This window comes from Hippopotamus amphibius, chromosome 16 (genome assembly GCF_030028045.1).
Source record: "Hippopotamus amphibius kiboko isolate mHipAmp2 chromosome 16, mHipAmp2.hap2, whole genome shotgun sequence".
In the NCBI taxonomy this organism is placed as follows: domain Eukaryota; kingdom Metazoa; phylum Chordata; class Mammalia; order Artiodactyla; family Hippopotamidae; genus Hippopotamus; species Hippopotamus amphibius.
Genome location: NC_080201.1, coordinates 14091778 through 14107675, shown reverse-complemented (window position 1 = coordinate 14107675; position 15898 = coordinate 14091778).

Sequence of the window (15898 nt, the reverse complement as noted above, 5' to 3'; positions counted from 1 at the left end):
GAAATACTTTGAGAATGGATTTTTCTAAAGAAAAGTGGATCAGTGGTTTTCTAACTCTTGCCATATGTGTGTGTGTGTGTGTGTGTATAAATTTCAGTATATACACACACATGCACACACAGGGGGTTCATGAAATAGTACTTACTCTGTGCAAATACACTGTGCTTTTTTATTCCATTCTTTTCCTTTAAAAATGCTGGTCACAACCCTCTAGTACTGATTTTGCTATATCCACAGTTTTAAAAACACTGGTGTAGATGGTCCAAGCTCAAAGTCAGCACCTTCTGCCCTATTTGCTGTTGCCAGAGCTGTCCACAGTGCTGATTTGTGCCCGCTGAATAGATTTGGTATGTGAAAAAAGGCATCCTAAAACCTCTTGAGTTAGCCACCAGAAGGTGCACTTTTATGCTCAGTTTCTCCTCTTTCCCACTCTGAAAAATATCCTCTGACTGTACAACTGAATGTATCAATGCTGAGCTCTGTGCAGCGAAAGCAGCCCTTGCTAGCTGTCAGCCACTGTTCAGAGCACTTTGCATATATTATCTCCCTTAATCCTCATAACAGCCCTGTTTGCAAGAGGTGGACACTATTCTTATCTTCATTTAAGGATAAATAAGTGGATTCCCAAGGATATTTCATAACTCGCTCAAGGTTACCCAGTTACGAGGGGGTGGAGTGGAGATTTAAACCCAGCCCTCTCTGACTTCAAAGATTTTTAATAAAATGTTCTCCCTAAGATGTAAGTATGGGAGTTGAATAATTTAGATCAATTCCACAATATACTATTTACTTTTTCTCAGAAGTGGCAAATAACAGTACTCGCCCCGGGGCCCAGAGCTGTGGCAGATTGTCACAGTGCACAGCTGCACGTGATGCTCAGCGTGTGACTGGCCAACACTGAGGACTAAGCCTTGCTCATGGCCAAAAACACATCCCTCTGAACCCAGAGCACCCTGCCATCTGGAGAAATGCTTCTCTTATGTTTTGAGCGATTGCTGCACACAGCAGGCCCTCCTGCAGCAAAACATACCTTCCGCGTGCCTATATGTTGGCTTAGAGAACATCCAGCCAAAGAGAACACAGCCAACTCAGGAGAGGAGGAAGAGAGCACACATGTTCAAAGAGCACCTCTATTTGCTGTCCACGTAAATACACTCTCTAGCTCAAACTAGAGAGTTTAATATAGCTACGTAAATGGCTGGTATTATACCCGTGCAAGCTTTCCCAAGGTCACCTGGGCATTGCAGTATTTTACAGTCCAGACATCTGACATGAACCAGATGGCTCCCTTCTTTTTTCATCATAACATGTTTACTTCTTCTCATCTTCTGTCTGACATTTATGGAGTACCTGGTCAGATAAGCAGAGAAAAATAAGGCAAGGCTCATCTGCTATTGAAGCTGATGCAATCTTCTCCCTTCCAGAACAGCCTATTACTGGGCTTTGTGCATTGCCTGAGGCCTCACCTGTCTCTTTCTGTTCTTCTCTTCTGTTTTTGCAAACTCCTCCCTACTTTCCCCAGAGATGAACACAAATTAATGTGTGCAAGGGGACCAGCTCGCGATGACAGGATTGTAAGGAAGTGAGTTTTCCCTGTGTAGAAGTGATAGGCTTGGCTCTAAATGGTTTCTCAACTTCCAATCAAACATGCTGATTAAATCCCCATAAACAAGCAAAGTCTCAAAAGAGAGTGGTTTCAAAGAGGTTAACTGTAGAAAGCTATTTGAAACTCTACTTATATTGTGGGTTAATATTTCTTACCCTTGTTCTTCATCTGTAAGTATTGTTCTGCTGTTAACCTGCATTCTCTTACCTACTATTCAGGATTCCTGAGAATGTTTTGCCATCATCGTGATCAGAGTTGACAAGTAGCACTTACATAGTTTTGGTGGTTGATCAATTGATACTTTGTAAGAATAGGTACTGGTATCTCTTTTGACCTCCCTTTGACTGCACATGGCAGATGCTGAATACGTGTTTGTTGAGTTGATTAATTTAAAAATTGATCTGGGCAGGTATCACCATGGTAGTTTTAGTGCCAAGATGTTGGATACAGCTCAGGTCCATCTATAAAGGGTTTTCATTGTTCCTGGATGGTATAAAATGGAACATTCTCAAAAGAAAATACTCATAAAATGAGAACTCTGAAAGTCACCAAACATCTCTGGATTAGAGGCAAAGGTCCTATCAGCCAGCATCAACCACCATCTTTTCTGATAGTGCCTTTTTGCTTGTCCTAGCATGTGATTACAGGAAAACAGAAGAGATAAGAAAGCTAACCCTGTAATACTGTGAAATATTACAATGAGAGAAGTTTTGGGGACATTTAACAAAGTATGACTGTTTGAGTTATATGGAAGATGATTAAAGCCTTGTTCCCATAATTGGGCAAACATCAATTATCAATAACATCTCCCAGAATTCCACAAATCCAGGCAGATCACTCTCTCTTTCCTGTACTGGCTCAGGACCCCAAAATGCCCCAAGGTTCTTAGAACTTTAGAGCTAGAAAGAACTTTTGATATCACTGATTCCAAGGGATCTTGTTTCATAAATGAGTCTTGGGCTAATTGAATTCCTTCATTTGTTCATTAACTCAATCTCTTTGTCTTAAAGATCTGCTAGATGCCAGGCACTGAGCTTGTGTTACTATGGGGCCTCAGTAGTGAACAAAACAGAAAAAGTTCTAACTACCTTTTTTGCTCTTTGGAGTTTACATTCTGATGGGGTGACACAGAGGGAAAACCAGTCAAATAAATAAGATAATTTCAGACAGTGGTGAAAACTGGAAAGAAGGTAAAACAAAGTAATGAGAGAGTGACTGGGAAAGGGGGTGGCCAGGAGAATAAGGGAACATGCCTCTATAACGAATTTTTTAAAAATTTTTATTTATTTATTTATTTATTGGCTGTGTTGGGTCTTTGTTGCAGTGCTCAGGCTTCTCATTGCAGTGGCTTCTCTTGTTATAGAGCATGGGCTCTTGGCGCAAGGGCTTCAGTAGTTGTGTGTGGGTTCAGTAGTGGTGGTGCATGGGTTCAGTAGTTGTGGCACACAGGCTCAGTAGTTGTGGTACACAGGCTTAGTTACTTTGAGGCATGTGGGATCTCCCCGGACCAGGGATAGAACCCATGTCCCCTGAATTGGCAGGTGGATTCTCAACCACTGCACTACCAGGGGAGCCCCTATAATGAATTTTTGAATTGGGATCTGGGTTGACAAGGAGTCAGCCTTGCAAAGGTCAAAGTGAAGAATTTTCTGGCTGCTTCTCTAGCAGATACCACAAGGTGGGAATAAGTTGTTATATTCAAGAACAGAAGGAAGGCCAGTGTGACTGGATCACAGTGAGGGAGGGGGAGGTGAGACATGAGGTGGGAGAGATGGGCAGCAGTCCTAGCATGCATGATTTTGCAAGTCATGGCAGGTGTTGTGGATGTCGTTATTCGTGCACTGGGACACCGCTGGGAAGTGTTAAGCAGGCAAGCAAAGTGATCTGAAATTATTTTGAAAGGGCTACTCTAGCTGTCTAAGAAAAGTAGTCCATCAGAGGTGGCAACAGAGAAGCATGGAGTATAGGGAAGAGGCTTCTGCTTTGATCCAAATGAGTGATAACTCCTCATTCATATAGTGAGTTAATGGTAGAGCCAGGGGTAAAAAATATTAGGTTTCTTCCAACAGTAAATGGATTTGGTACAGTTGAAAAAAAATTAAAAATAAGAGAATAACGATCATTTGTTAAGTGTTTCATATTGCCAGGCTCCGTGCGACATGCTTTTTATGCATCTCTTTATTTAATAGCTGTCATAATTATGTAAGGTAGATTCTATGCTGCTTTCTATTTTACAGATGAGGAAACTGAAACTTCAAGAATTTAAGTATTCTGTCCAAGTTCACACAGATGGCAAAAGACAGAATGGCAGAATGGGGAGTAAAACACAACCTAAGTCCCAGAGCCCATAAGCCACAAAGATCAGTCTCATTACTTGTAGTGAGAGGGCAGTGTAGCATAATGGTTAAGCTGGTGGGCTGTTGGAACCAAAAAGCCTGCATTCAAATCCCAGCTCCCTTGCTTACTAACTCTGTGACCTTGGGCAAGTCCCTTCATTTTTTTTTTTTAATAACATGGTTGATTTTTTTTGCTATATTGCATCCCTCTCCACTCCCTCCCCCTGCCATTTCTCCACGGTGATTAGCAATAAAACTCTGGAAAGAAATAAAGACACATGGGCTTTGTCTTTGCAAAGAACAGAGAAGCTGGGAAGACTCGGTCCCATGTTACGGACGTAACTTAGGGAGCTGATGGCAGCAGTGCCTGAGGCAAAGGAACAGATTCTCTGGGTCCCTGGGGAAAAGGAGAAGGGAGGGGGGAGATTGTGAACTAGGCCTGATAAGCAGCCTTGAGGCTGAGTAGGCAGCAAGTCCTCTTAGATTCCTTGGTGCACGTGTGGTCTGGTGGTCTCAGAAACCCAAGTGTATTGTTTTCACGGGCTGCTCCTTGTCTGTGCTCTTACATGTGATGGTCAGCAGGGGGCAGTGTATCCAATGTATTACTTTGAGTGAGGGGTTTGCTTTTCACACGAGGGTCTGGGGAAGTTTCTGTAGCCTAAAACTGCTCCTGTGTGGGCAGGTCCTGGGTAGAGGAATCCACCTTTTCTCTTCTCCAAGATCCTATTTTACCCTCTTTCTTCTTGTCTCCTTGTCTTGTCCTATTCTGCTTCCTCCCCTCTTCTGCTCTGCTTCGCATCCCCAGATCTGTTATCTTTGTAAAGGGTGCTCACACCCATTGCCTCCTTGGGTTCTCTTTTAAATATTCTATGAGAGAGACAGGGTCAGGTTAAATATTTATCATTTGCAGATGGAGAAGCAGAGGCCTAGGGAAATGCCTGGTCCCTAGCCCCTGTTCTTTCCTCCAATGTACTTATAGGACATGAAAGCCAAATAGCTGAGACTGATCTTGTTTGCCATCCTAGAGAAGGCTATTATGCTACCAGGCACCACACGTACTTTGGAATTAGAGCAAAAGCGGCCAAAGCAGTAAATGAGAAGGGGCTTGTTCGGAGTTGTGGACTCTCAGCTCCTATCAATTTCATAAGGCCCTCCACTGAAAGGATGAAAAATCGAAGGGCTAAACCCTGAATACACACTTGGGACCAGATAGGTACAGATCAGTCTTTATGCTTTTTAAGAAAAGGAGCTACCAGAGCCTCTGGCTCAGGGCCCAGTTGGTTGGAGAGAGCTGCCAAAGCTAAGGCTGTGTCCTTTGTGGAGAAGCGTTGGATTGCGAGCAAGTTTCTTTATCTCTTTAAGCCTCAGTTTCCTTTCATATGAAGGGCAATTGTAATAGAGCAGATGTGACAGAGTCCACACGTACTCTGCATTCAACCAATATTGCTACTGGTGTCAGAATAGGAGGTTTACTGTCTCCATAGCTATTCGTTGTGGAAGACGGATTGCACCGATGGCCCCGGTTAATGACTCCCTGTGTCCACACCCTTTGCAGTGAGAATTTCTAGTCCCTGCCCACTCTGACTCCAGGTTCACCTTATGTCTTGCTTTGGGCCATACAATATGGCATCTTTTAGTTCAAGCCGGGGCCCCCAGGTGCCTTGCACTCTTCTGCAATCTCTTGCTTGCTTTTGAAACCCTGCCACTATTGTGTGAAAAAGCCCGGACTAGCCTGTTGGAGGATGAGGACCACATGTTGTGCCAGCTGAAGCCATCAGACCGGGCTGGAGCCCACAGACCCCGGTGGTGTGAGAGAGCTCAGTTAAGGTCAGCAGGCCTGCCTACCTGACCCACAGCTGACCTCAGGTACGTGAGAAAGTCCAGCAGAAGTCAGAAGAACAGCTCGGCTAACCCACACAGACGCGTGAGCCATCACAAGTACTTGCTGTTTCACGTTGCTTAGTTTGGGGAGAGTTTGCTATGCAAATAACTCACTGATGTGCTCCTTAAAAGTTTTACGTAGGTCAGTTGAAGAAGGGGGTTGATGCTGGGTGAGACTATTTGTAAGGTTACTAACTATTTTCCTGAATACTTAAGGGAACTTGATATTTTGAGAGTTTCAAGTTTAGGGACAGTAGATAGTGGCTCAGAGTAAACACTGGAATAAAACAGACCTGGTTCCAAATCCCTGCTCTACCACTTAAGAAATGTGCACTTTTGGTCAAACCTCTGAACCTTTTTATGACTCAATTTCCTCTTCTGTGAAACGGAGATAATAAGAGCTATTGGGAAGGTTGCTGTGAAGATAAAGTGAGCAAATGCATGCCCAGTGTTTAGTGTGGTGCCTGGCACACACTGAGTGCTCAAAAAACGTTTTGCACTCTTCCTGATAATGATTGATTTAATCTGCAGAGGCCATCTCTGCATAGAACTGTGTGATTGCTGCAGGTCCAGTTGGTAACGCAGGACAGGATTTTTCCATCTAAAGCTTTGATAAAAAATTATGATTACATATATATTTTTTCCTCCTTTCTTTAATTATAAAAGTAAAAACCTTAAGCAAAATCTCTTCAAGGGAAAAATTCCTGATTCAAAGAAAATTTGTATTGTGAGTTATGACTTGTAATTATAAATATTGATCTCTACTTCAGTACATTGAAGTATACCTTATTTTTTAAAGAAAGAAATGTGCACACCGTGCTCAACTGTGAGACAGGGACATAAATTTATCTTTGTTGTGAATTGTAACAATTTACCTCATATTTCATTGAGCAAGGAAGCAGAGCAATTATCCACAATATCTGATATAGGAAAAAAGTCGTCTGACTATATAGCTCTTGGCTAATTCAATGGGAGATCTCAAGAGGAAATCAGATTTTGGCTTAATGTTCAGGGCAAAACTTCCTTCAGTGATCAATTCCTCCCAGCTTTCAGATGGTACTCATTGATGTTTACTCCTAATGGAGAAGGAAAATTGTATGGGAGATGAGGAGTCAGGGTAGAAAGTCTTCCCGATCTAGAGAGGAATGCTGTGTCTACTCCTTGTTCCTGAGCAGAATCAGGCAGCGTGAGCATTCACTGATTTTGTTGACTCTCAGTTGATTTAATTAAAAAAAATAATCGAAATAGACCTGACCCTTTGGCCTAAACACCACCTCTTGGCCTCTTTCATTTTGTTTTGTCTCGGTCATATCATCGTAGTACCTGATGTTAGCTACATACCTGTAAATACCCACAACACTCTGTGCATACGGTCTGCGGGTTCCCAGTCCCTGGAGTGTATCAAAGTGCTCCATGGTCCTGTTTTAGGGGGAGTGGCAAGTTCCCCAAATCCCATTACACAATAGTGGATCTAGCCCCTTCTCATGCAGATCAGGTGGAAGTTTTCCATCCCCGTATAGGCCACTTGTGTGTGTTATTCCAGGGGATCACAGTGAATGCACTTGACGTTATCACAAAAACTCATCTGTGAGCTGTCTGGAAGAGATACCGACTCCCCAGTGGGCTACAGAGGAAATCTGTGATCACACCAAAGTTTGTGCGAGGCTGCTATGTGACTCCTGCTCCTGTGATCCTGAAGTTCTTAGGCCACACTTTCCTACAGCCTCACTCCCTGAGGGCAGCAGTGTGGTCGGAGTGGGAAAGAGGTGAGCTTTGGGGTGGCAAGGACCTGATGGGCACCCAGAGTCCAGCAATGGCCTGCCCTAGATGTTTATGGTGAGTTCCCCCTGGACTGGTTGGCATTTGGGCCTTATTGGTGGTTAAATATTATGACTATCACTCCTGGTTACACGTGACAGAAACCTAAAGTTTTTATTGTACCTCTCTAAATCCAGGGGAGGAAGCATAGCATGTCTCTTTGTCTATCTGTCTGTCTCTCTCTTTCTTCTTCTCCTCCCCACCCCGTTAAGTGGCTCTCTCTGCTTATTTTGGAACACAGCAGAAGATGGCTGCCCAATAGCTTCTGTTAATTTCAATCCATTTCAAGCCTGTAGTAGGAACCAACCAGGGTCTCTGGATTGTAATTCTGAATTCCTGGGGGGAAGATATCTCACTGGCCAGGTTTGGGTCAGGTGTCTATCTCTTGACTGTGGCTAGGGGGTCACCGTCACATTATATAATCATACCATTTAGCCTGCTCCTGTGAGTGATGGGGAGGGGGCAGTTACCAGAGAAGGATGCAGTGATAGGCGGCTTCTGAAATGGCTCTCAGTGATCACTACTTCCTGGCATCCGCAGGAATTATCCTCTGTGTAATCCCCTCCCCTTGAATGTGAGCTGGATCTAGTGACTCTTGCTTCTAATGAACAGGCTATGTCAAAATTAAGTTACAAAAGACTGGGTCTTCCACCTTGCCCAGACTCTTTTTCTCTGGTTCTTGTTTATTTGCCCTGATACAGCAAGCTGCCACACTACGCTCTATGGAGAGGTCCATGGGGCAAGGAACTCAGGGTGGCATCTGGCCAAGTGCCAGCAAGGAACTAAACCCTGCCAACAAGCGTGGGTGTGAGCTTGGAAGCAGATCCTTTCCTACTCGAGCCTTGAGATGACTGCAGTCGCAGCTGACACCTTGATTACAGGCTTGTGAGGGACCCAGAGCCAGAGGCCCCAGCTGTGCTCAGATTCCCGACCCACAGAAACTGTAAGAGAACAGATGTCGTTTTAAGCCACTAAGTTTTCCTCCACCATTCTGGAAGGGCCACCCCTAAGCTAGTAAATTTTGGGCGAGCTCATTATGCAGCAATAGATAACTAGCCAGGCATGTGGTAACTGAAGAGGCTCTGAGGTCAGATGACCTATGTCTTGTCCTAAATTCACCATGTGCCAGCTGTGTGGTTTTGTTCAAGCTCTTAGACCTGTTCAAGTCACATTCTTTTCTTTAAAATAGAGATTATAGTAATAATATGGTTCTTGGGAGGACTAAATGAGTAACCCAGTGCCAGCACTGAGTTTAACTGTATTAATATGCATTCATTCATTAACTAATATTAGCAATACCAATAAAGTTTAGCTATTACTGAGCTTTCACAGCTCTGCTAACCCTATACTCTTGGGTTATTGTTGCCTCAGTTTCTTCTTCAAAGAAATGGGGAACTGTGGTGCACTTCCCTGGTGGTGCACTGGTTAAGAAACCCCCTACCAATGTAGGGGACAAGGGGGTTCAAGCCTTGGTCTGGGAAGATCCCACATGCCGTGGAGCAACTAAGCCCACGTGCCACAACTACTGAGCCTGCGTGCTGCAACTGCTGAAGCCCTCGTGCCTAGAGCCCATGCTCCACAACAAGAGAAGCCACTGCATGAGAAGCCCGCTCACTGCAATGAAGAGTAGCCCCTGTTCACCACAACTAGAGACAGCCCACATGCAGCAACAAAGACCCAATGCAGCCACACACACACACACAAAAAGCAGAGAATTCCATGCCCTTTATAAGGATGATATAGAGAAGAACATAAAATATCCAAAAATCTATTTAAAGCAAATGGCTATTTACTGCTAAATATGGAAGACTGCTTTCATTTTACTCTTCTTGGTTTTATAGTAAAGAACAATTTCATTTTGTGGAAAAATCAAATAACAGAATTCGAGCTCTCTGATTCACAAATATCAAAAAATATTTGAGTTGATAGGATAGAATTTGTTTTTGCAGCTTCCTTCCCACAGAGGCATCCAGCAACCTTCTGCAGCCAATTATCTTGTGCGTCGAAATGCCAGGGCACTGTGCAGGTGGCAATCCATCACCGAGCCGGAGCCTGAAGATGAAGAGCAGGGAGTGATCGTTGGCACTTAAAAGGTTTCTGCCTTCTGAGGCTGAAGCCCGTTGTGTCAAAGGTTTGATGGGATTTGCTCATTAATTCCAAGCTCCAGTGCTCAGTTACCATGTTTTCATTACTCCTTGGGGATGCTGTTATTCTCCCACCGGTGGCTGTGGACTTTGTGTGATGATGGGAGGTGTCAGATTTGCAGATCTCCCACCCACCTCACCTCTGTCTTTTCTCCCACTCCATCCCAAGACCACTGCCCAAGCCCGGATTTCCTGCTCGTCTCCTTCTGCTGTGCTGTGTCCTTATTACAGTGCCTGGGGCTCAGCCTGTCTGCTCTCATCTCCACTCCTTCACACTGCTGGGCCGCTTCCTTCCTGAGCATGGCTGCTCCGTGGGGAGCAGCTTCCTGCTCCCCCCACTTTTGCTGTCCTAAAGTCAAGCATGATAAGAAGCCTTTTCTGTGTTAAAGGTGACACTACTCCTTGCTGAGAAAACACAGGGTGGCAGAAAGAGTAAATGACAGGTGTGGTAGCCAGAAATCCTTTGGGGAAAAAAAAAAAAAAAAACCAGGCTCCCTGAGAAGGGCCTGCTGTTGCCACCAGGCTGGGGTCTGCAAATTCATCACATTTCATCTCCTCCCCACCGCCCCAACCCTATCCCTAAGGATGGCAGAGTGAAATGGCCAGTCTCCGAATGATTAAAAAACAACAACACTTTTTTGCTTCCAGAATCACTCTCACCCATCACCCAACCAGTTGAAAATACAATGAAATAAACCAGTTAAAAATAATTAGCATGTGGGGATATGTGTATAAAAACAAATGATTGAACTTGGTGTACCCCCCAAAAAAAATTAAAAAAAAATAATTAGCAGTAACAATCAAACAAGGAAAGATCTTATCCTCATGCTATAAACTGAAAAGCATCCAACAAAAAGAAAAGTGGACTTTGGTGTGACTTAGTGCAGCCCCTACATCACCCTTTCCTCCAGACAGTGATACAAAGGAAGGAAGGAAGGTGCAAAACCTTGAGAATTTCCACCGATGCCCCTGATCTGGATAGACGCTGACAAAATTGTGAGTAGGGAACTTAGAGAAAAGCTGAGGAAATCTCTTCGAAGAGTAGAGGTTCCCACCTGTGATCTCAGGTTTTCCTGAGCCAGGAAAAGTCCCCAGCTGTCATCATCTTCCAGGATTCCACTCTGAGTTGGGGATTGAGATGAAGCCTGAGGACACCCACTCCTCCCCCCACCCCCATGGAAAGGGGGGTGCCCCAGCCTGGACATTAATAAAATCTTAGAAGAGAGGGTAAGCAGTCCTATACCAAAGGCTGCAGGAAGTTTGCCAAGCTCGTTCCAAATTCCTGCCCTCAGCCTATAGGAAAGCGGATGGAATACAGTTCCCAGGTCTCAAATGTAGCTGGAAGGGGAAAAAAATGGTCCTAGATAAGGTTAAGGAGTTGTCAATAAGGGACTTCCCTGTTGGCTCAGTGGTTAAGGATTCGCCTTCCAATGCAGGGGACACACGTTCGATCCCTGGCCTGGGAAGATCCCACATGCCGCAGAGCAACTAAGCCAGCGAGCCGCAACTACTGAAGCCCGAATGCCTAGGGTCCATGCTCCGCAATAAGAGAAGCCACCGCAATGAGAAGACTGCACACTGTAACAAAGAGTAGCCCTGCGCACAGCAATGAAGACCCAACACCGCAAATAAAATAAGTAAATAAATTAATTAATTAAAATAAAAGGAAGTCAATGGGAATTCATCTTCTTTCTACAAAGCAAAATGAAGAACTGGGTAGAACTGTCCATTTGAAGCATGAGCAATGTGAAAGGAAGCAACATGGTAACTAAGGAAGCGTTCTGTTGGTGAGTGAAATGAAAGGAAGAGTTAAATGAGCAGAGCAGGTATAAAATTGATGAAAGACTGCCTCCCCCCCCACCAAAAAAAAATCTAAGGAAGCTAAAGTTCCCTGCGATTGCTTTGAGCTATAGAGGAAATTAAGAACATGAATTCAATGAGTTTGAAAAAAAAAAACAACCCCCACCTACTTCAGTGATGAAATTCAACAAATCACAAGATGAATGGAGAGGTCAGAAAAGAAGAGCTAATGCAACACTCATTACCAGGTGATCATGGGACAAATTCTACAAACTTATGAGGGAAAGAAAGTCTAAAGATCCTTTGAGAATAAAAGAGACATTTTTAAACTTGCTCAAACTTTGTACCTAGGAGCGCTCTTGAAGAAAAAATTCTTAAAACCATGGTAAAAAGACATAAATGTAGAAAGCATAGTAAAAGGAAATGAATCAACTTGTATATGATGAGACCAAGGTTTGGGGCTGTACAACTGGGAGAGTGAGTTCCCATCTATCGACATGCGACACGTGGAAGGCTGTGGGCAGAAGAGGTGTTTGGAACTGGAAGTGGACCTCGGTTTGATCTGAGCTGCCTAGGAGGCATTCAAGTGGAGATGTTGAGTGGGCAGTTGTATGTAAGAGACTAGAGGTTAGAAGAGAGGTCTGGGTTGAAGATATATGTATCTGGGAATCATAGATGTAGAGATGACATTTATGGCTTGAGATTGGATGAGATCACTCAGGGAATTAGTGTAGAGAAGAGGGCCAAGGAATGAGCCTTGGTTCACCCCAAAGTTAAGAATCAGGAAGAAAGGAGAAATGAGCAAAGAAGACTGAGAAGGAAAGTCAACAAGGAAGGAGGTAAACCAGAAGGAGGTGGTGTCTGGAAAGCCAAGTGAAGGATGGGTATTAAGGAAAAGTAGGTGATTAACTGTGACAAATGCTGCTGAAAGATCAAAGTAAGATGAGACTTGGAAAAATTTCCACTGCCTTTAGCAATGCAGGAGTCATGAGTGACCTTGACAAGAGCTGTTTCAGTGGAGTTGTGTAGTTGAAAGCTTGTTTGAAGCGAGTTTAAGAGACAGTTTTCAAGAAATGCTGTCGAATATGGGGGTGAAGAAAAGGGGAGGTAGCTCATTGGGATGGTGGGGTCAAGATAATGCTTTATAAAGATGGGACTGGATGTGGTGAAAAAAAGAAGAGGGATAATTTCTAATTCTGTTAGGCAATTGGCCAGCTGGCTCTAGCCTCAGCAATGAGCTCTGGGTTGGAGAAGTAACTTTGAGAATCATCAACATATTTAAGGATTGCCTGGAAATTTCATGAGGCATCCTAGGGAAGCATGTATACTGAGAAGAGTAGAAGGCCTAGTGGAGAACTCTGAGGACATCAACATTTAATGCATAGACAGAGGTATTGGAGCCTACAAAGAAGCTTAAGGAGGAAAACCAGGAGATCATGTTGTTGCCCAAGTCACAGGAAGAGAATGTTTGAAGAAGGACGACCACAGGGTTGAATAGTGCCAGGAATTCAGTAAAGATAAGGGCAAAGAATTCTGAGTTGGATGTAGCAACAAAGGAGGTTATTTCAGGTTTTCAATGAGAGAGTTTCAGGGATATAACAGAGGAGAAACATTTTTCGTGAGTTGGAGAATTACTGGGAGATGATGAAGTGGAAACCATGAACACACAATTCTTTCAAGAAGTTTGGTCATGAAGGAGGTAGGGGAGAGATAGGACAATGATTGGAGAAAGACATGAGTTTGAGAGACTCATTTTCAAGATGGCAGAGACTTGCATACGTAAATGTTGATGGAATCAGGAGAGAGGGTGAGGGGAGAGGCTGCTCTGTGCCTTTAGGATGAAGTTCAGAGAAAGCAACAGAGACAGAGAGACAGAGAGATACAGGAGAGAGAAATGATTGATGGAATCAGGTTCCCTGAGAAGGTGGAAAGACCCAGGACACAGAGAACAGAAGGAGGGATTAGTCTTAGACACCTATTGCATTATGACAGGAAGAATAGAGAGTACAGTGGGGAAGGGATAGGTAAGGAGTTTGGGATTGACATGCACACACTGCTATATTTAAAATGGACAACCAACAAGGACCTACTGTATAGCACAGGGAACTCTGCTTAATATTATGTAACAACCTAAATGGGAAAAGAATTTGAAAAAAAATAGATACATGTATATGTATAACTGAATCACTTTGCTGTACACCTGAAACTAACACAATATTGTTAATCTTCTACACTCCAATATAAAATAAAAAGTTAGAAAAAGAGAATAGAGAGTGGGTACAGATAAGTTTGGGATGAGTGGCAGAATCCTGAAGGAGTTCTCCTCTGATGGTGTCTATTTCCTTTGTGAAGGAGGGGTGAGGTCATCTCCTGACAGTGAGTGAGAGGACAATAGGCTAGGAAATACGAGAAGAGAGGGAGAAGTTTGAGGTGGTCTCTGGAAAAGAAAAAGTCTAGTCATTTGGAAACACAGAAAGGGAGTTGGGGGAATAGAAGGGAGTTATTTGTTCCATTTTCTTCTTTGTCCACTGCACCCAAGAAATGGACCTCTTTTCTTTTTGAAATGTTAAGGGGATTCAAAATGAGTGATCAAGGAGGATGTGGATCAGTTGGGCTTGGATTCCTCTAGGTCTCTTAAGAGCCATTGTCAACAAACTCCTTGCATCCCTCCTGCTCTCAGCTTTGCAGCAGGTTCTCTCACAAGCCTTCCTCGGCTTGGAGGTATGTAGGGATTGTCGGTCTAACTCCAACAGGGACTGTGGAAACTTTGGATTCAGGATCCTGGGATTCGGGTTGAGGCAGAGAGGATGTTCAGTAAGGAACTAGACATGCAGGAGTGTCTATTTACCATCTTCTACAGCAAGGTCCACAAGCTATGGCCTGTGGGCCAAATGTGGCCCACTGCCTGCTTTTATAACAAAATTGTATTTCAATACAGCCATGTCTATGTTGCTTTCCAGCTACAACATCAGAGTTAAAAGGTTGTGACAGAGGCCTTATGGCTCACAAAGCACAAAATATTTACTATCTGGCCTTTTTACAGAAAATGTCAACCTCTGTTCTAGAGGAAAGATGGGGATGTCCTGGAGGAAGGATAACCTTGAGAAAATCCCAACTTCTGAGTCTGTTTCCTTTTCTGCAAAATAAGGACACCATTCATTAAATCATTCTTTCGTTTAACAAACACTTATCGATTGCTCACTGTGTGCCAGAAGCTGGGAGTGCAGGGATCAATAAGACCCAGCCTTGTTCTCTCGAAGCCCAACAGCAGAGGCGGATGGGTAAACAAATAGTTGGCATACTTAGAGATAAATGCTATGCGCGTGGCATGGGAATGAAGGGGAGGTGTCTCACCTGGCCCAGATGGATCTGGGAAGGCTTCACAGGAAAACAGAAGAGGAGGGACTCATCAGCATGTAGGGTTGCTGTGGATGAAGATGAAATCAGCCGGGGATTGTTGCTGAGTGAAGGTCAAGGGCAATGAAGGAGGGGGAATTTTTGGAAGCATCAGGATAGAAGGGGTAGTTGAAGGGAGATGGAGAAAGAGCAGTAAGAGAGGCACAGGAGAATCAGGAAGGTGTCAGGAGTATCAGTGGGCCACACAGGGCCCCATTCTACCACCCTGCCCTTGACACGTCTCCCTAGCTGATCGTTGCTTGTCCAGCGGAGCCCAGATGTGGTTTCACAACTGGCTCAACACAGCACTCTGGGCAGCCACCATCAGTCAGTCAGGGTTTGCCCCTGTGATGAAACCTGTTGGTGATCTTAAAGGATACGCAACCAATTTGTTAATTACAAAGCATCCCCAAATTGTAATGTGGTATTACTACCAACTGTTAAAATAAAATGAGAGAAAAACAATAATATGGTAATATGTGTAATTCAACCTAGATATCAGAATTTGAAATCCATTTTGGTAACATAAACTAACACAAAACTTAACCTATTTTTTTAATAATGATAATAATGTGCCTTAAAAAATTATTTATTTATTTATTAATGGCTGTGTTGGGTCTTCGTTGCTGCGCATGGGCTTTCTCTAGTTGTGGCAAGCGGGGGCTACTGTTCATTGCAGTGCACAAGTTTCTCACTGCAGTGGCTGCTCTTGCTGCGGAGCACGGGCTCTGGGTGCACGAGCTTCAGTAGTTGTGGTGCGTGGGCTCAGTAGTTATGGCTCTCGGGCTCTAAAGTGCAGGTTCAGTAGTTGTGGTGAACGGGCTTAGTTGCTCTGTGGCATGTGGGATCCTTCCAGACCAGGGATCGAACCTGTTTCCCTGGCATTGGCAGGTGGATTCTTAACCACTGCGCCACCA